We start from the raw sequence: 22,141 nt of genomic DNA, 5'->3' as shown, positions 1-22,141 counted from the left end.
ACCTGTCCATCACCATTGCAAACAAGAAAGGGCTCAGAGCCGATCCTTGATGTAATCCCACCTCCACCTTGAACCCATCTGTCATTCCAACCGCACACCTCACCACTGTCACACTGCCCTCATACGTATCCTGCACCACTCCTACATACTTCTCTGCAACTCCTGACTTCCTCATACAATACCACACCTCCTCTCTCGGCACTCTGTCATAAGCTTTCTCTAAATCTACAAAGACGCAATGCAACTCTTTCTGGCCTTCTCTATACTTCTCAATCAACATTCTCAAAGCAAACATCGCATCTGTGGTGCTCTTTCGTGGCATGAACCCATACTGCTGCTCGCTGATCATCACCTCTCCTCTTAACCTAGCTTCTATTACTCTTTCCCAAATCTTCATGCTGTGGCTGATCAACTTTATACCTTTGTAGTTGTTACAGTTCTGCACATCGCCCTTGTTCTTGAAAATCGGTACCAGTATGCTTCTTCTCCACTCCTCAGGCATCCTCTCACTTTCCAGGATTGTGTTAAACAATCTAGTTAAAAACTCCACTGCCATCTCTCCTAAACATCTCCATGCCTCCACAGGTATGTCATCAGGACCAACTGCCTTTCCACTCTTCATCCTCTTCATAGCTGCCCTCGCTTCCTCCTTGCTAATCCGCTGAACTTCCTGATTCACTATCCCTACATCATCCAACCTTCTCTCTCTCTCATTTTCTTCATTCATCAGCCCCTCAAAGTATTCCTTCCACCTTCTTAGCACACTCTCCTCGCTTGTCAGCACATTTCCATCTCTATCCTTGATTGCCCTAACTTGCTGCACATCCTTTGCAGCTTGGTCCCTCTGTCTAGCCAATCGGTACAAGTCCTTTTCTCCTTCCTTAGTGTCTAATCTGTCATACAACTCACCATATGCCTTTTCCTTTGCCTTTGCCACCTCTCTCTTTGCTTTACGCTGCATCTTCTTGTACTCCTGTCTACTTTCTTCATCTCTCTTACTATCCCACTTCTTCTTTGCCAACCTTTTCCTCTGTATAATTTGCTGTACCTCCTCATTCCACCACCAAGTCTCCTTGTCTTCCTTCCTCTGTCCTGATGACACACCAAGTACCTTCCTAGCTGTCTCCCTCACTATTTCTGCAGTGGTTGTCCAGCCATCTGGCAACTCTTCACTACCACCCAGTGCCTGTCTTAACTCCTGCCTGAACTCCACACAACAGTCTTCCTTCTTCAACTTCCACCATTTGATCTTCGGCTGTGTCTTCACTCGCTTCCTCTTCTTGGTCTCCAAAGTCATCCTACAGACCACCATCCGATGCTGCCTAGCTATGTTCTCCCCTGTCACCACCTTGCAGTCTCCAATCCCTTTTAGATGGCGCCTTCTACATAAGATATAGTCCACCTGTGTGCACTTTCCTCCACTCTTGTATGTCACCCTGTGTTCCTCCCTCTTCTTGAAATATGTATTCACCACAGCCATTTCCATCCTTTTCGCAAAATCCACCACCATCTGTCCTTCCACATTTCTCTTCTTGACTCCATACCTTCCCATCACCTCCTCATCACCTCTATTCCCTTCACCAACATGTCCATTGAAGTCCGCTCCAATCACCACTCTCTCCTCCTTGGGTACCCTCTCCACCATGTCGTCCAACTCACTCCAGAATTCTTCTTTTTCATCCATCTCACACCAGACTTGCGGGGCATATGCGCTGATAACATTCAGCAATAAACCTTCAATTTCCAGCTTCATACTCATCACTCTGTCTGACACTCTTCACCTCCAACACGCTCTTGACATACTCTTCCTTCAGAATTACCCCTACCCCATTACTTCTCCCATTCACACCATGGTAGAAGAGTTTGAAGCCATCTCCGATACTCCTGGCCTTACTCCCCTTCCACCTGGTCTCTTGCACACACAGTATGCCTACCTTTCTTCTTTCCATCATGTCAGCCAGCTCTCTCCCTTTACCAGTCATAGTGCCAACATTCAAAGTTCCAACTCTCACCTCCACATGCCTACTATTCCTCCTCTCTAGCTGCCTCTGGACATGCTTTCCCCCTCTCCTTCTCCTTCGCCCAACAGTAGCATAGTTTCCACCGACACCCTGCTGGTTAACAGTACCGGTGGCGGTCGTTGGTAACCCGGGCCTCGACCGATCCGGTATGTAAGTCTTATTTATGATCCGCATATTTGATTTGGCAAAGATTTTACGCCGGATGCCCTTCCTGACGCAACCCTCCCCATTTGTCCGGGCTTGGGACCAGCACTAAGGATGCACTGGCTTGTGCATCCTCAGTGGCTGGGTTCTGCTATGAATAGATACACAAGAGAAAAATAAAAATGTAATTTCCATCTATGGAATAGTTTTTAAAAAGAAGGCTGTAAAAGTCTCAGATTTTATCTGGGCAACTAATAATACAATTTTTTCAGTTCTCCAACATTTTAGGAATATATTAGATTGATTTAGGGGGGCTGAGTAGTCCACAAGCCCCATAATACCAAACAAGCACCATACACAATTCTCGTATTTCCGCTACAGGGGTCCATATATTAAATGCATGATAACCATCACTAAGCTGCCAGTCTGCAGTGGTCATCATGCCAAACTGTGAACTAGAGATGTGTAGCAACTCAAAAAAACAAATTAGAAATTGCCCACCCGATTTATTGTCGTGGCTCGTGGGTCAATTTTGGGGTCTTGGTTCATGGACCATATAACAGAACACACAATTTTCATTTTTCAATTGGTGAGTATAAATTTATGTTCTAACAGTATCTCAAATTGATACAGATTTAGTTGTCTTTTAATCTTTTAAATCCCGTGAACGTCATTAGAATAGCTAATTTGACCTTGTTGGCGTTTTAACAGTTTGATGGTGCGGAACAGCTTGCTAGATAGCTAGCCAGCTAGCTAGCTAATGTTATTTTCGAACTCTAGCAGTACAGGGGATGTAACGTTAGAATTTAAAACTGACATTTAATTTGGTAGGGTGACCAAACGTCCCCGATTTCCGGGGACAGTCCCCGTTTTGGATGCCCTGTCCCCCGATTTCAGCATTTTATGTATGGTATACGTCTTGATGCGCGCAGACTAGAACACAGAACAACGGTGTGTTAATGTCTCGATATTAATAATAACAAAGAAACAACATAGTCTCTCGCCCTTCGCCTACTGTTTGGAGGCAGAGCAAGCTACGCGAGACCAGATAGATAGACGTCGTCTCTACTAATCTCTATGCGCGAGACCGGTAGCTGGTGGTCGCACTGCTGCCGATGCACTGCTGTTGCTAGGCTACTATGAAACCCGAGCGAGCAGAGAGCGCGCAGAAATCAAAAGAAGAGCTCTCATCATTCGTGCGATGGCTTCTATATTGTCACTGATCCAAGGCTTGAGGATTTTCGGGGACCTGGTCCTGGCTGGATTTACTGCGTTATACGGTAAGTACGTGTGTGAAGAACTTTATTTTGTGTGGGACTGTGAGTTGGGCTAACCGTTAGCATACATGAACCATGACATCCCTCAGCTAACAGTTAACGTTAGTGCCAACATCCCTCATCCCCTCACCCTCGACATCCCTCAGCTAGTCAGTGTAGCACAAACAGTGTAACATAAGCTAGGAGTGGCCACACACTGGCACACAGTAAGAAAAGTTACATTGGAAATAGCGACTCAAAAGTAGGCTAACATTACCGTAACGTTACCATTCGAGTAGAAAGACTGAAGAGCTTTTGTGAGTTTGTTGGCCAGGAGTACCACAACATATTAGGGCACAGCAATGTTCGCTGGCTGTCTATGCTCCCTGCACTAGAAAGAGTGCTGAAAATGTATGCACCACTGAAATCCTTTTTTCTCTCTGAAGAGAAATGCCCTGTTGTCCTGCGAAGGATGTTTGAAGATCCACTGACTGAGCTGTGGCTGGCCTTTGCCCATGGAAACCTGACCATGTTCAGTGACACAATCAAGATGCTTGAAGGCCAGGGCCGCTGTGCTGTGGAGTCTGCTGCAATTCTGAGAAACCTAGAGGCAAAATTGACTGCACGACATGACGACAACTTCATCCCAGTTCTGGCCAGAGGACTCCTAAGGGAGCTTGAAGAAAATGGAGCAATGACGAGAGACACCTTTCTAACCACATCCCGGTCATTCTTCACCACCACTGTCAACTACATACAGGCTTGGGGAAAGCACGCAGACTCTCTCTCAGACTTAAACTGTCTACTTTTAAAAAAGACACCTCAGCGGGAGGAGATTGAGAAGGCAGCCACAAGACTGAAAGAAAAGTGCCCCAGTGTCCACATCGATGAGGATACACTATTTGATGAGGTCTCTGCTCTGCATGAATTCTTGAAAGGGGGGGCACTTGAAGACTGGAGAAAAGATGAGACACCTCTCTTTCAGAGATGGAGCACAGTGTTCTCTCACTTTAAAGCAAACAAAATCCCACACACTAACCTGGCCAGATGTGTATCTGTTGTCCTGTGCCTACCTGGGAGTAATGCACCAGTAGGGGGTTGTTCCCTCATGAATGATATTTGGACAGACAGCAGAAATAGATTCACCGTTGAGACCATCAAGGCCATGCTAATAGTGAAGAACAACATCAACCTCCCTTGTCAGGAGATCATGGAGATGCTAGCCAGCAACAAAGCCATCCTGAAGAAGATACGTTCTTCAGAAATCTGCACATTAGGTAAGGGAGAGAGAGAGAGAGAGAGAGAGAGAGAGAGAGTCAGAAGCAGAAACATGACCTGATCCTTAATGCATTTCTATACAAAAGCTGTGAATATGTTCCTCTGATGAGTGGATTTTATCAGTGCTAGTTATAGCATGTGGGCTATTTTTATTTTAATACAGTTGCATTATGTTGTTGTTGTTGTTGTTGTTTAGTCTTTCTGATGCTGTTGCATGGTTAAATTAGTTAATGGTACATTTCAAATCCCTATTCTCTCAGTTTTGTGCTCATGTTCTCTTCTACTCTTATCCATTCCAGACTGCCAGGACAACTGATTGGCTCTCCTGACAAGATAAGTGGAAGAGCAAACAGAAAAGAATATTGTATATTCTATGTATGTGTATAATACATGACCATAATGTGTGTTTTTTTTTTAAAAGGGGCACTGTCATGCTATACTATCTTAAGGCTATTTGGATTGAATGTTTAAATTATATGAGTAGGCTTTGTAAACATTGTCAATGTAACCCTGTCCTAGAAAATTTTCATTTTCCCACGCCAAAACCAGTCCAGATGATGTAATCTGGACTGGTTTTCTCAATGACTACAATGATGAGTAGATTCCATTGAGGGTCCATAACTCAAAAACCTCAAATCAGATTTTCATGATTATTTTTTTAAATATGAAACATAACATTGTAACGTTAGATTAAAATGCAGAAAACATACATACATGACTGAGTATTCTTGTTTAAATGTGTATACATTGGTCAAAATTAATGAAACTGTAATTGTCCCAGTTTTTTTTATTTCATCATGATAGCATTTGATTTTTTTTTTATCACTTTAGTTTTTATTGAAGTTTTTAGGTCAATACAAACATGGCATCCGTATTCAGAAGTAAACATTGAATTATCTACATTTACTTGCACACAAGCCCAACAGGGCAACTCAAAACAAACAAACAAAAAAACACACAAAAAAATGAACTACATGAGCTTCCTGTGGGTCTAACTGTCCAGTCTTAAGTGTTGTCATGAATTATGTTGTCACGTGTTTGCTCCTTAAACCATGTCCATTTCTTCCACTGGTCTTCCATCCGAGGTACTGTAAGTCTCAATCGATGAGTCAGTTTTTCCATTGTATGAATGTCTTCCACTATTTCCATCCATTGTCCTTGTGTGGGGGCGTCCACCTGGCACCATTTTCTTGTGATTGCCTTCTTAGCCGCAATCAGCAGTATCTTAACCAAACATCTATCACTTGACCCTATATCGTCGTTTTTAAAATTACAGAAATAGAGGGTCATATAGCTCTTAGGGAAGTCATATCCAAGTACCTTTTGTATTACATCATGAACCATCTCCCTAAACATCGCTAGCTTATTACATTTCCAAAATATATGTGAGTGGTCTACATCCTCTGTTCCACATTTCCTCCAGCATGACAGTTTGGTGCTGGAGTATCTATTTTTGATTTTTGGTGTAATAAAAAAACGTGTCAGATTTTTCCAGGAGAATTCCCTCCATATCCGCGAACTAATGGAGGATGATGAACTTTCCACATATTCTGCCAGTCCTCCTCTGTAATTTCTGTGCCAAATTCTAATTCCCATTTTTCTTTTATATATGTAGTTGAGTGTTTATTAGTTGTGAGAGCTTGATATAGTACAGATATAGTCCTAGATTTTCTCCCTTTATATGCGTTGATTATAATTTGAATCACACTGTTCACCTCCGTGGAGGGTCCTCTCCTGATACGTTTGTTGTAATAATCCCTTAATTGTAAATATCTAAAGAAGTCATGATTCTCCAAATCAAACTTGTCTTTCATACCCTGAAAACTCTCCATCTCCCCTTTTTCCTCTAGAGTGCACCATGCTGTGATTCCCCAGTTAACCCACAGTTTAAAAACTGTGTCATGCCTCGCTGGAGTAAAGTCTCTATCATATGCTACCCATCTCAATAACTGTATCTCATCTTGTAATTTGTTGATTTTAATCAATTTAAACCATAACTCCAGTGTAAATAATGTGACTGAATCCATGTGGGTTTTTGTTTTCTTGTATACTTCTTTATCCCCTAAAATATTCTGGATAGGGTACCCACCATATTCCCTTTCCATGACTTTCCACTTGGCCATGTAATCTTGCCTACACCAGTCAACAGCATATCTCAGCTGGGTAGCTTTGAAATATTCTTTTAGATTTGGTAAACCCATACCTCCCTTTTCCTTTGAGAGTTGGAGAGTTTCATACCTTACTCTGGGCTTCTTCCCTCCCCAAATAAATCTAGATATTGTCCTATCCCACCTATCAAATTGAGCTTGAGTCACCTCTACAGGCAACGATTGGAATAGATAAAGAAGCCTTGGTAGAATATTCATTCTAACTGTCTCAATTCTTGAGCTGAAGTCAAGTGGCAGAGTGGACCATCTATCAATATCCTTTTGCATCACATCGTTGATCTTGCCGTAATTTGCTTTATGTAATTTAGACAATTCCTTGGTAATGTAAATTCCCAAATATTTGATTTTGTTTAGATTCCAATTAAAGTCAAATTTTCCCTTGAATTCTGTGGTTGGAGTATAATTGAGAACTAGCACCTGTGTTTTTGAGATGTTAATTTTATATCCAGATAAATGACCATATAGTTCTAGTAGCTTCATTAGTTGAGGGAGTGATGTATGTGGTTGCTCAAGATAGGCTATGACATCATCAGCAAATAGCCCCACCTTGTGGACAGTGCCATTCACTGTCACTCCATTAATTCCTTCATTTTGGCGAATGGCCTCCGCTAAAGGCTCAATGAATAACGCAAACAGTGTCGGAGACAAACAGCATCCTTGTCTTGTCGACCTCTGCAAAATGAACTTGTTCGTTAAACTCCCGTTTATTTTAATCCGAGCATTAGGTTGTTGATATGTTTTAATACACTGTATTGACTTATTGCTGAACCCTAGTCGTTCCAATACTGCATACAAAAAATTCCAAGACACCCGATCGAATGCTTTTTCTGCATCTAAACTTACTAATAGTGTAGCTTGTTTTCTCTTACTCGCTTGATCAACAATATGCAATGTCCTTCTGATATTATCATGCGTTTGTCTTTCTCTCATGAATCCTGTTTGATCTTCATCTATCAAATCACCTATGAATGAGTTTAACCTTTTGGAGATAATTGTCGTATATATTTTATAATCTACATTTAATAATGAAATAGGTCTGTAGTTCCCACAATATTCTTTATCCTTTTCCGGTTTTGGAATGACTGTGATTATTGCCTCTGACCATGATGGTGGTATCTTATTATTGTGAAGTGTCCAATTGAAGGATCTCAGAAGTATCGGTGCCAGCTCTTCCCTAAACACTTTGTACCATTCTGCAGGGTATCCATCGCTGCCCGGGCTTCTATTGTTTTTCAAAGAATTTATTGCATCTGTCACCTCTTCCATCTTGATGTCAGCTGTTAATTTGTCATTTTGGAGCCATCCAATTGAGGGTAAATCTAATGAATTCAAAAAGGTATTAATTTCCGCTTCGGATGCAGGTGTGGGTTGTGAATACAACTCTTTATAATATCCCAAAAATATGTCCTCTATGCTTTCTGGTATATTCGTTAACTCATTTGAATGGGGGTCTCTGATCTTATGTATATGGCCAACTGCTTGCTGTTTGCGAATACGTTTTGCCAACAGTTTAGTTGCGCGCGGGCCTGTTTCATAATATCTTTGTTTGAGAAACAAGCTTGTTTTCTCAACTTCATCTAACAGTTCTTTATTAATGTCTGACTTAGCCGATTTGATTTGCTCCAACACCACAGGGTTTCCCGCAGTCTGGTATTCCCTATCCATTTCTCTTAACCTGTCCGTATTCTCTCTGGATATAATTGATCTTGCCTTTTTGATCAATGCTGAATGCGCTATTAACTTTCCCCTGATGACCACCTTCATGGCATCCCAAAATATTGTTGGGTCTACTTCCCCATTGCTGTTTTCTTCTAGATATGTCCGAATATCCGCCTTTAACATAATCTTACTCTGCTCACTATTCAGTAGACCCACATTAAATCTCCAAACTGTGTTTCGCTTTCTACAATTCAAATTAATTTCTAAATATACTGGATTGTGATCTGAGATATCCGCCCCTCCAATCCCACACTCCTTTACTCTGTAAATATCGTCTTTGCTCATACGGAAATAGTCTATCCTTGAATGAACTTTATGTACAGCTGAGTAATGTGTATAGTCTTTTTCCTGAGGGTGTAATTGTCTCCACACATCATCCATCCCCATCTCTTCCAGTGATATATTTACAAATCGAGTGACCTGTGTTTTAGTCCTTTTGATACTGGTCGTATCCATTTTGTGATTCAAAACGACATTCAAATCTCCCCCACAAATTAAGACCCCCTCTGACTCGTTTGCTATCTCATCAAACAAACATTTAAAAAATCTTTTATCACTTTCAGGAGGGGCGTATACATTTACCAATGTCACTGGTTTGTTCTCTAACCTCCCCTTCACTATAATATATCTCCCCTCCTTGTCTCCAATCTCCCTATCATAATCGAATTGAGTTTTGTTTGATATTAAAATTGCAACACCTCTCCTGCGCCCTTCCTTGTAGGAGCTATAATATGAATGTCTGTACCCATATTTCTTAAGTTTCCCATGCTCTATCTGTGTTAAATGGGTCTCTTGGAGGAATATGATTTGTACATCCTCCTTTTTTAGCTTAACCATAACCTTTTCCCTCTTCTTTAACATATTTAGACCATTAACATTCAGCGACATTATTTTAGTAGTGTGAACATCTAGACATCTTGATACTCTTTTTCCATATATTCCCACAGAGCTCCAGACAAAAAAACTACAAATATAAAACACATTAATCAACAACAAAAATAACTTCCAACTAAAGGGGCCTAACCACCCCGAGTCCCCGTTGGTAGGTGAAGGGGAAATCCTTTTCAGAAAGGGCCCCACTCTAGACTTGACATTTTGCCCATCACATGGGATAAGCCTACAGCCTTGTCTAGGCATGTCCAACGTTTGGCAACCATATAGCCTACCTCTCTCCGTGGCATGTGATGAAAAAGCCTTTTGTAATGGAGCTCAACTCAGTCAGAACGATACCAATCCTACTTTCTCCGATAGGCCTGGAGCTTCTCTTTCGCTCGTTGTGCAGCTTCACGTCTTCCTTTCGCGCCTTGGACTCGTTGCCACCCTGCTCGCGTCCCAGTCGCCTCCACCTGCTCTGTGGCCATGGTTGCCGTGTCATCGTCTGGTATCTCGATGTCGCAGCCTCTCGTCTTCATGTCCATCGCAGCTTCCCTGGCATTGTCGTATGTCTTCGTTCCGTTGTTCCAGTGGATCCTTATTTTGGCGAGGGGTGTCTGGAAACGAATTCCTTTACCCTTGAGCACTTTCTTAATGCCCAAATATGATTTTCTTTTCCGGACCACTTCAGCTGCGTAATCGTGATCAAAGTAAATACGTTTGTCCCCTATCTCTATCTTATTCTTTTTCCATGCTTTCTTGAGAATCATTTCTTTTATATCAAACTGTTGAAAGTTCACCACTATTGACCTGGGGGGAGCTGTCGGAGGGGTTTTTTGAGCGAGGGCTCTGTGAGCTCTTTGTATCTGGAGATTGGTCCCTTCTTCTAAGTCAAGTTGAGTATTCAAGAGTTGTTCCACGTACTGGGTAATGGAGCCTCCCTCCGTTTCCTCTGGCACACCAAAGATTCGAATATTGTTCCTCCTTGACCTCCCTTCCAGGTCCATTATTTTTTCTTGCATCTGGCGCGTTTGGATCGACATGTCCATCAGTAGTTCTGTCGAGTCCGCCTGCCATTCCTCTAGCTCGGCTATGCGCTTCTGGGCTTCACTCATGTGCGCTTTCTGCGCCTGTATTTCGCCGTTGCTCTCTGCGAACTTCTGTGTCATCTCTTCTCGGAAGCAAGCAATCTCTTCCTTCACTTCCCTTTTCACCTCATCTTTGAGTCTGGCAAAGTCACCTCGTAGCTCTTGTTTGAATTCTTGTATCTCTTTAGCGATAGCTGCTAATCCGGCACGCAATGTCTCAGCTGTGTCAGCCGCCATTGTAGCTTCTTCTACCTCGTGTTTGCTATTACCTTGCGCCGACTGTTTCTTCGCTCCCTGTGTATCTGGTGCGTTACCCTTTTGGATTGTACGGCTACCTTTATTCGAATTACCTCCTCTTCTCATTTCTCATTTTTTTGCGTCGAGTTTAGTGTTTTAGAGGATTTATTTTAGCCAACTTGCGAGAGGCAGAAAGTTGTGCTGCTATTCAAGTCGCCATCTTACCGGAAGTCTCAGCATTTGATTTTTTTAACCTCAAAACTGGAAATGTCCCCGGATTTGAATTGAGAAATCTGGTCACCTTATCTTTTACCTCGAACTGAATATGCATTACTCTTTGCAAGGATTTTCCACGAGACAGAATAACTGATATTTTTGTCTACCAATGACCAAATGTGGCGGCTTAAGGCCGTTGCATTTTTCACGTGCTCATTTCTGAAGCTACTCATATGGGCGTTAAACCTAATTTTAAAAGGGCCCTCTGTTAATCCCACGTAAGTGTCCACCTTGCAGTTTCTTCTCTTATCACTGATGCCTGGTAGATGACTCCCTCCGTCTGGCATTTTCCTTCAAGAGGACACGATGTCTTAACACGGCATTTGCAGTTGGGGGTGCTTGGTTGCGGTGAGGGGGTCTGTGCCTTGGCCATGATGCTTGTGTTGTGGGATGAAATAACCTACTGAACATTTGGCATGCAGCTGTAGCTCATGTTGATTGTGTTTCTGTTGAATATTTTTCTCAATAGATGGTCTGGGGTAAAACACTCATCCAAAAGCTTGAAAAATTGTTTTCCTATATTAGAGGCCATGGTGTCGCTGTAGGGAGGGTTATACCAGGTGATGTTCTGCCTTCTGCTGCGCTTTTTATGTTGTTGTTGCTGGCTGTCGCTAATTGGTGGTGGATTGTACTTAAGTCTGAAATCATATCCATGTTTGTAAGGCTTCCTGGTATAGTGAGGGGGGGGGGCTGCTTCATTAAAGATGGCTTCGCTGGATGACAAACATGAGTCTCTTGTTTATGCTCACGGATATTTTTCAAAATGGAGGGCGGATGATTGCTTTCTCTGTGGACGTACTGCAGTATAGTGTTGGGCTTCATGTATGGCCTGTATGTGCCATTTTTAAGGTCTAATGAGATGTCGAGGAAGTCAGTCTGTTTTTGTTAGCCTCAATTGAAATTTTTAGTCCATTGTTTGCAAATATACTGCACATTTTCTTTTTTATTCTCTTGACTTCTTTTGCCGGTTTATTGCAGACTGCCAGCCTGTCGTCTCTATCTAGTCCGACGTTGATGTCTAGGACCTGTAGTTGAGATAACAAGTACAAGCCCACTAGCTCACAAGTCTCTGCCCCGTCGAAGCTGCCCACGGTCACGTCAAATTTGCCGTTACCCTGCTTTTGCCATGGGATTCCCTTGTCATATAAGACTGACTCTTTAGCATGGGCTATTATGTCTTTGTCTTAGTTGGATATTTTGGTGTATGCTGAGGCAAATTCAATAGCTTTGTCTAGTAGCTCTTTGTCTATTAGCTCATACATATGCACACACACACACACACACACACACACACACACACACACACACACACACACACATATATATATATATATATATATATGTGTGTGTGTGTATGTATATATGTATATGTGTGCATATGTATGTACCTATATACATATATATGTCGATTTGTTGTTCATTTAAGAGATGGATCCTCCCCTTGTTGTGGTCCCCCCTCCCCGATTTTGCTTTTGTGTGTGTGTGTGTGTGTGTGTGTGTGTGTGTGTGTGTGTGTGTGTGTGTGTGTGTGTGTGTGTGTATGTGTGTGTGTGTGTGTGTGTGTGTGTGTGTGTGTGTGTGTGTGTGTGTGTGTGTGTTTTGTGTCCAGTTGGCACATGTATCCTGAAAATAAAACCTAATAAAAAAGTAAATGACCAAAAAAAAAGGAAGATGGGAAACTGAAATGAATACAGATATACCACAGGACAAGTGGGAAGAAATATGCACTTAAGCAAATCTAGTAACCAGTTCAAATACATGGAGGGAATTCGAATGGAAGTTAATTACGAGATTCTTTCAGACACCAGAAATAGTGGCTAAAATGGGCCCGACACACCCAGATAAATACTGGAGAAACTATGAAACACAAATTGACAACCATACCCACATATTTTGGAAGTGCCCTAAAGTAAGAACATTTTGGGAAGAGGCGTTTGAGGCACTTAAAGAAGTATTCCACCAATACTTCACAAAAGATCCAAAGATGGCATTACTGGGATTAATGCCGGAAGGGACTGATGGAAGAGCAAAAAAAGCGCTCAAGTTGCACGGTTTGGCGACAAAGCAAGAGAGGCAAGATTGAGATGACTTGGACATGTGTGGAGGAGAGATACTGGGTATATTGGGAGAAGGGTGCTGAATATGGAGCTGCCAGGAAAGAGGAAAAGAGGAAGGCCAAAGAGGAGGTTTATGGATGTGGTGAGGGAGGACATGCAGGTGGTTGGTGTAACAGAGGAAGACGCAGAAGAAATGGAAACGGATGATCCGCTGTGGCGACCCCTAATGGGAGCAGCCGAAAGTAGTAGTAGTAGCAGACTAACAGCAGCAATTAAATGCATCACAATTAAGACACTACAGTCACTCCGCCCTGTGATGGCCTGGCAGCCTGTCCAGGGTGTGTCCCTGCCTGCCGCCCAATGACTGCTGGGATAGGCTTCAGCATCCCCGAGACCCTGACAGCAGGATAAGTGGTTTGGATAATCGGAAACAATTAAGTGGTTAAAACCTGACCCCCCCAGCATACAATTTATGAACTGAGAGAGTATGGGAAATATATCAGATGGAACAAATAACATACTCTTTGAGATGGCCACGGCTGTATTGAGACCGTGAAGTGTTCTAAACCCTTGTATACACTCTAAAATACATGCATCTCTATCTTCTCAATTCACCTTATCTGTTTATGCATATACATGCACCCATACCACTACACACATTGGTACACAACTCCCCTCCCTCCCCTGACCCCAACCCCTCCTTTTCTTTTTTTAAATTATTTGTCTTTAATTCATACCACCATAACTAACACTTCAAGCTGAAGTAAAGAGGTTTTTTTGTTTTAATTTTTAATTTTTTTTATTTCCTTTTGTTAAATTATCTGTAAACCTTAAAGGTACAGCTGAAAAAATGGAGGGAAAAAACAGCAGGCAAAATTGTGAATCTGGTTGTATACGTTGTTGAAATTGAAATAAAACTAAGTTTAAAAAAAAAAAGAAGAAAAAAAGACATGCATGTTAGGGTTGATACTCCTGTGTGACCCTGACCAAGGCAATAGGAAGAAATAACTGGAGTTGGTCCCCCGGTTGATGCATGGTGGCTGCCTGGTGCTCCTAACTACACAGGTAGGATGGGTTACAGTGCCTTGCAAAATTATTCAACCCCCTTAACAGTCACCACTAATTTCTGGATTATAAAAGATACTCACTCATCTGGTCCTGAACAATATTATTTTTGTGAGCCCATAAGCTCTAACAGCATCTTACCAAAGCCAAAATAAGTTATGTTTCACTGAGTTTTTATTAATAAATTAAAAAGTAAAATATAGTGCTTGCATAAGTATTCAACCCCTTGTGGTCTGAAAGCTCCAAGATTACACAAATGACAAATTATTCATAAAACAAACTCAGGTTAACACAATTGGACATATTTAGTGTTCGACTGTCAGATATTAAAGTAACAATCTTGTTTATGGCTGTAAACAGCACTCTGTGTAAAGTTCATTAGCCGGGCGTGAACCCCATCAGAAAGTGAGGACAAAGGAGCATAATACTGAAGTAAGAGACAAAGTGATTAAAATGCAGAAACCAGGAAAGGGATACAAAACAATATCCAAGTGTTTGGATTTCCCACAGAACACTGTTGGATTCATTGTCAGAAAGTGGAAGCTGTATCACACCATCCAGACGCTTTGTAGGACAGGCCGTCCATCAAAGCCAAGTGTCCGAGCAAGACATGGGCTGGTGAGGAAACACACATATGATCCTGCAATCACTCTGAAGGAGCTCCAGAGATCAGTGGCTGAAACTGGCGTAAATGTGCATGAGTCAACCATATCACAGGCTCTCCACAAATCTGGCCTGTATAGGAGGGTGGCAAGAAAGAAGCCATTGCTCAAAACTATGCATATAAAAGCACGCTTAGAGTTTGCTACCAAGCATGAGAGAGACCCAGTTAGGATGTGGGTAAAGGTTTTGTGGTCAGATGAGATGAAAGTTGAACTTTTTGGACAAAACTCAAAGCGTTATGTGTGCTGCAAACCTAACACTGCTTATGCCCTAAAAAACACCCTCCTTTCAGTGAAGCATGGTAGCAGCAGCATAATGCTATATTGCGTTTCATCTGCAGGCACTGGGAACCTTGTTCAAATTGAGGGAAGGATGGATGGAGCTAAATACAGGGAAATATTGGAAGAAAACCTGTTGCAGTCTGCCATAAAACTGAAGCTTGGGAGAAGGTTCACCTTCCAGCAGGACAATGATCCTAAGCACAAGGCTTGCAACAATGGCATGGCTCAGCAACAAAAAGATGAATATTTTGAAGTGGCCAAGTCAAAGTCTGGACCTCAACCCCATTGAAAATCTGGCACAGACTGAAAATCGCAGTCCAGAGGCGCTATCCCACCAACCTGCAAGACCTGTACAAATTCTGCCAAAAAGAATGAGCAAAAATTACTCCAGAAGAATGTGCAAAGCTTGCACATACTTCCCGCAAGAGAATCATGGCTGTTATTGCAGCAAAAGGGTACTCCACAAGCTATTGCTATGTGGGGGTTGAATACTTATGTAAGCACTATATTTTATTTTTAATTTATTTACAATAAGTCAGAGAAACATAACTTATTTTGGCTTTGGGAACATGCTGTTAGAGCTTATGGGTTCACAAAAATAATGTTGTTCAGGAACAGATGTGTGAGTATCTTTTATAATCCAGAAATCAGTGGTTACTGTCAAGGGGGTTGAATACTTTTGCAAGGCACTGTAAATGCAGGGAGTGAATGTCATTGTATGTGTACAAATGACAAATAAAGTGTATTCTATTATTCCATGCCGGCTTGCCACAATACTGTACTGTAGTAAAATTTATTATTACTGCATTATTATATTTACATTTACGTATATTTACATTACACGTGTGGGAAGGCCTGCAAGAAATTACATCAATCAACTTGTCAACGACACAGGATGTCCATCTGGGGATCTTCCAGCTGCTATGCAGGATAGAGACGGGTGGCGTGAGAGGGTCAGATCCATCCAAGGACACTCGACCTGATGATGATGAAGATTATTATGTTTATGATGTTTTAGTTAAAATATATACTATATACTAAGACAAACATTTGACTAATTGATGCTAGATGTGAACTGTACATAACTGTTCTGACTGTTCTGACACAAGAACACAGTCAAAAACGGAACTCGTTCGTAACCTGGGGACTACCTGAGATTTAATTTTAACCCAGGTGCCATCCACAAATCTGAACCAATGGCTAGGCAGTGTCCCTGGATATTACATCAGAGCCCTCTTTTCCACTTCCTCCATACACAAGTTGGCCACTATAGGTGAAACTGGGAAACCCAGAGCACACCCATCCTTCTGCCTGGAGTACTGCCCCCTGAAGACTTAAGCGGTAATTTAGATGAGTGATGAAACGTTTCTCTCAATAAACGTTGGGTCCAGATGAACTGATTCAGCTTTCTGTGACTGCCTCTGAAATGCAAGCAGCTTGCACCATACACCGTTCTCTGCCAGACGGTGGCCCAGTGGTTAGTGTTGTAATACAGTAATTTGACAATGGGTGTCGCTAATGCGCTGTACTGTCCTCTAGTGTCTGTTTGTAGTTCCGGTTTGTGTCTGCTTGTAGTTCCGGTTTGACTTTCCGAATAAACCGGGCGTTGGTAAACATAGGATCACAAAGAGCCACACATATCAATAGCTCTGACAACGACTCCTAGAGGATAAATTCCAAGTCTCATCACCAGCCAGTCAGACTAGCTTGGTCTAGTCAGAAAGGCACGAACTGAGGAAGCCTCTTGGATGAGAGGCGAAACGTCTTCACAGATATATACCAAGTCCAGTTGCACTTGATTCAACTCCTTTGGATAACCATGACCTGGATGAATGAGAACATTCACAGACAACTTCCGAATTAACACGTGAAAAAGCAATAGGTTATGGGCCCAGAGCGTCGCTAAAAGGCTGTTTTACACGGAGTTTTGTGTGAGATAAACGGTGTTGTGGAATTCACAATGGAAAATAAGCTGTTTATTGACAAGCTGAGCGGACCAGAGAACTGGGCAATGTGGAAATTTCAGATGGAACACTTGCTGAAAGCGAAAGGACTATGGGGCATGCTAATGGAGACGGATATCCTAGCCGCAGATGCTAATGCACACGCACAAGCTGAATTCACGAAACGGAGAGAGAAGGCATTCTCTGTGTTAGTGCTGAATGTAAGTACACCCCAGTTGTATCCGATAACAAGCTGCCAGACTCCAAAAGAGGCGTGGAACATGCTGAAAGGACATTTTGAAAGAGATACTTGGGCAAATAAACTGTTCCTGAAAAAAAATATTTCAGATGTGAAATGAAGGCAGGAGGAAGTTTAAATGAACATTTAAAACGAATGAAGGAACTGACTGATCAGCTAGGAGCAATAGGTTCTGTGATTAAAGAGGAAGACCAAATTATAACACTCTTGGGTAGTTTGCCACCAAGCTATGCTACAATTGTCACTGTGCTAGAAACAAAGATTGACAATTTGACACTGCAGTTTGTCCAGCAAGCACTAATAAATGAAGAGCAAAAGCGAGTGAATGCCAATGATAACTCCAGTGGTGCTATGTCAGGTGGTGCATCAGTCATGTCATCACAATTCCGTGGAGATATGCAGGCTAACTCCAAGGCAGTGGGAACTGAAAGACCAAGCACGTGGAGATGTTACAAATGTGGGAAAGAAGGACATATAAAGCGCGACTGTCCAAGTTGGAAAAAGAAAAAGAAAACCCACAAGGCCAAAAGCATGATGTGTGAAGATGCAGAAGATTCGTCTGAAAGTGCCTTTGTCGCTAAAGAGGCAAACCCGACTGAGAGGCCACAACAGGTCGAATGGTTGATTGATTCGGGAGCATCAAAGCACATGACGTGATAAAGACATTCTTCAAGACAACGAGCAATCCTCAAAAGCACAGTCTGTGAAACTCGGTGATGGCAGGGTGGTTGATTCCCTAGGACTTGGCAATGTCAAAATGAGAACGACTTTCAAAGTAAGTGATGTAACAAATGTCACAAAGTATGACGTGCTGTATGTTCCAAAGCTATCTGGGAATCTATTCTCAGCGGGAGCTGCTGCCAGAAAAGGAAATACGGTGCAGTTCAAGAAGTCTCGCTGCTACATATGTGGGAAAGATGGAACTCTTCAAGGAATGGAAACACAACAATCTGACGGGCTGTATCAGCTGGACGTCGAACGAAGTTTGTCTGTCTGTCATGGTGCATCAAGTGCATCAGTAGCAGCCAGCCTGTTGCACCAGCGCCTGGGTCACACCACCAAGCTGAAGGAACTAAAAGATCTGGTGAACGGAGTGGACTTCTGTGCAGAGAAAGAGGTTCCTTACTGTGAAGGATGTGTGAAAGGCAAGCTGTCTAAAAAGCCATACAAGCCAGTTGGAGAAATCCGTTCCAAACGCAAGTTGCAGCTGATCCATAGTGATGTCTGTGGTCCCATGCAGACTTAATCTATAGGTGGAGCAAAATATTTTGTGACTTTTATCAATGATTACTCTAGATGCTGCAAGGTGTACTTTCTGAAACAGAAGAGTGAAGTCCTTAGCAAATTCAAGGAATTTGAGAAAACATTCTCCAATGAGTGTGGGCGGAATGCCACGAGACTGGGAACAGAAAATGGTGGTGAGTACACATCAAAGGAGTTTCAAGAATATTTGAAGGCTCAAGGTATCCACCATGAGATGACTGTACCTCATTCACCACAGCAAAATGGTGTTGCAGAAAAAAAAATAGAACATTAATTGAAGCAGCTAGAAGTATGCTGTCTCATGCTAACTTGCCAAAGGTGTACTGGGCAGAGGCTGTAGCAACCGCAGCTTACATACAGAACAGGCTGCCCACATCTGTCCTGAAGCAAGAGACACCCTACGAGAGATGGTGTGGCAAAAAGCCGGACATGAGTCACATGAGAGTGTTTGGCTGTATTGCTTATGCACATATCCCTGACATAGAGAGAAGAAAATTGGACAAGAAAGCTGTGAAGCTTCGTTTCATGGTATATACAAACAACGCCAAAGGCTATTGCCTGTTTGATGGAGAGAAAAGGAGGATTCTAATTCGTCATGATGTCATCTTTAATGAATCACACTTTGACTGGAAACAAGAAGTGGAAGTGACCTGCTCAGAGAACGAGGTAACCATGAACACAGATGAGAGTGGAACACCAGATGACGAGGTCACTGTCGATGAAGCTGCTAGAGAAGGTGGCAGAATCAGAAGGGCTCCAAGGAGATATGGATATGATGAGTTTGCTGATCTAGTGACGGTCGATCATTATGCCAATGTGTGTCGTGTCATAGAGCCAAGCACACTGAAAGAAGCAATGATGAGTACTAATGCAAAGGAATGGCTGGAGGCGGCTGACTTGGAGTATGAATCGCTGCTGGAAAATGAGACGTGGGACTTATTGGATTTACCAAGGGGTAGAAAGGCCATAGGATCAAGATGGGTGTTCAAAATCAAGCATCATAGTGATGGACGAGTGGAGAGATACAAGTGTAGACTCGTCGCCAAGGGCTACTCACAGTTGTATGATGCTGACTATGATGAAACTTTTTCACCCGTGGTACGATTCAGCTCAATTTGTACATTACTGTCCTTTGCCATCCAGAACAATCTACATGTGCACCAGATGGACGTAGTAACTGCATTCCTTAATGGACACCTGGAAGAAGAAATCTACATGGAGCAAACAGAGGGATACATCAAACCAGGGCAGGAACACCTGGTGTGTAAACTGAAGAAATCAATCTATGGACTGAAGCAGTCTCCTTGCTTCTGGAGCAAGGCTTTCACAGAGTTCATGATGGAAATTGTATTTAAACAGAGCACATCAGACCCTTGTGTGTTTGTGAGATCAAGACAAGAGCTTGAGATATTCGCTGTTTATGTGGATGATCTGATTCTGATTACGGAGTCGATTGCAAGCATGAACGAGTTGAAAATGGCTCTCAAGAAGCGCTACAAGATGGACATGGGTGAGCTGTCCTATATCCTGGGCATCTCTGTTGTCCAAGACAAAGAAAAGAACTGTCTTACTTCATCTGAAGCATTACATTGAAGCCATTCTTCAGAAATATGGGATGGATAATGCAAATCCTGTTGCAACTCCTGCTGATGCCAACGTCAAATTGAAAAAAAGTGATGGTGTCAGTAAGCCTGTGAACCAAAGTACCTATCAGTCCATGGTAGGAAGTCTGCTGTATGCTGCGATGGCCACACGACCAGACATAGCTGAAGCAGTGAGTGCTGTGTCAAAGTTCAATGCAAATCCAGATGCTGCACATCTGACTGCTGTGAAGAGAATACTTCGATACTTGAAAGGTACAGTGAACTTGCTCTCAAGTACGAGCGGTCAGAGTCTGGAACTTTGATCGGCTTCTCAGATTCTGACTGGGCCGGTGATCAGGATGACTGCAGCTCAACAACCAGCAACATATTCTTACTGAGTGGAGGAGCAGTGAGCTCGCTCAGCAAGAAACAGGCAACAGTTGCACTTTCAACAGCAGAAGCCGAGTATGTCGCACTCAGTCAAGCTGCTCAAGAGGGTACCTGGCTGAGACGATTACTGAATGATCTCGGAATGGATGCTATGCCCACAGTGATCCTGGAGGACAACCAAGGAGCCATTGCAATCATGAAGAATCCAGTGGATCACTCAAGGACTAAACAAATAGACATTCGCTACCACTACATCCGTGAATGTGTGCAGAATGGGCAAATAGTACTGCAATATTGCTCAACAAATGACATGAAGGCAGATATATTGACCAAGCCACTGACTAAACAGAAGTTTGAATATCTTAGGAGAGAGATTGGGCTTTTCCCTATGTAATTCTGTTTACTGTAATAGGCACTGTTTTTCTGTTGAAAATGGTAAGAAAGCTGTAAGCAAGGTAAAAGGAGTAAGAAAAAAGAATCTTGTAAGTTTTTTTTTCCAGTTTAAAGATTTGTTATCTTGACATTATTTGTGAAGGAGAGCATGGCTCTTAGTAATATAATTTAATGTGAAGTGCCTTAATGCCATTGTAAAATTTAGTGGGAGTGTTGTAATACAGTAATTTGACAATGGGTTTCGCTAATGCGCTGTACTGTTTGCTAGTGTCTGCTTGTAGTTCCGGTTTGTGTCTTGTAGTTCCGGTTTGACTTTCTGAATAAACACGTGAAAAAGCAATAATTAGCGCTGTCACCCCACAGCAAGAAGGTTCAGGGTTCGAACCCCGGTGTTGTCCAACCTTGGGGGTCATCACAGGTCATCCTCTGTGTGGAGTTTGTATGTTCTCCCCGTGTCTGCGGTGGGTTTTCTCCGAGTGCTCCAGTTTCCCCCATGTTAGGGCTAATACTTCTGTCTGTGCCCCTGACCAAGGCATGGCAAGATGAACTGGAGTTGGTCCCCGGGAGCTAGGATGGGTTAATTGCAGAGTAGAATTTCCCCACGAGGATTAATAAAGTAATAAAGTATATCAATACCAACATGTCCACTAACTTTGCCAAATGACGGAAGTTAAGTAGGTATGGGCTTGGCTAGTACTTGGATGGGAGACCTCCCGGGGAAATTGAGTTGCTGCAGGAAGTGGTGTTGGTGGGCCAGTAGGGGGTAATCTTCCCTCTGGTCCTAATAATAATAATAAAAAATATATATAATATATATATATATGATATATTATATATGTATATCAAAATCCCAGTGCCTCAGTGCAGTGACGGGGACACTGCTGTAGAGGAGATGCTATCCTTCGGATGACACGTTAAGCCGAGGTGCTGACTCACTATGGTCAAGATCCCATGGCACTTATGACTTATCGCAAAGAGTAGAGGGTTCTTCGGTGTCCTGGCAAAATTCCCAACCTGGTTCTCTCCATCTGGCCACCTAATCATCCCCCCGTGTAATTGGCTCAATGATTCCTCCCTCTCCAGCTCAAGCTGATGTGTGGTGAGTTTTCTGGCGCAAAATGGCTGCTGTGCATCACCCAGGTGGGTGCCACACATTGTTGGTGGTTGAAGTGAGTTACCGCCTT

This window comes from Lampris incognitus, chromosome 18, assembly GCF_029633865.1.
Source record: "Lampris incognitus isolate fLamInc1 chromosome 18, fLamInc1.hap2, whole genome shotgun sequence".
In the NCBI taxonomy this organism is placed as follows: domain Eukaryota; kingdom Metazoa; phylum Chordata; class Actinopteri; order Lampriformes; family Lampridae; genus Lampris; species Lampris incognitus.
Note: the sequence above shows the minus strand (reverse complement) of the source record.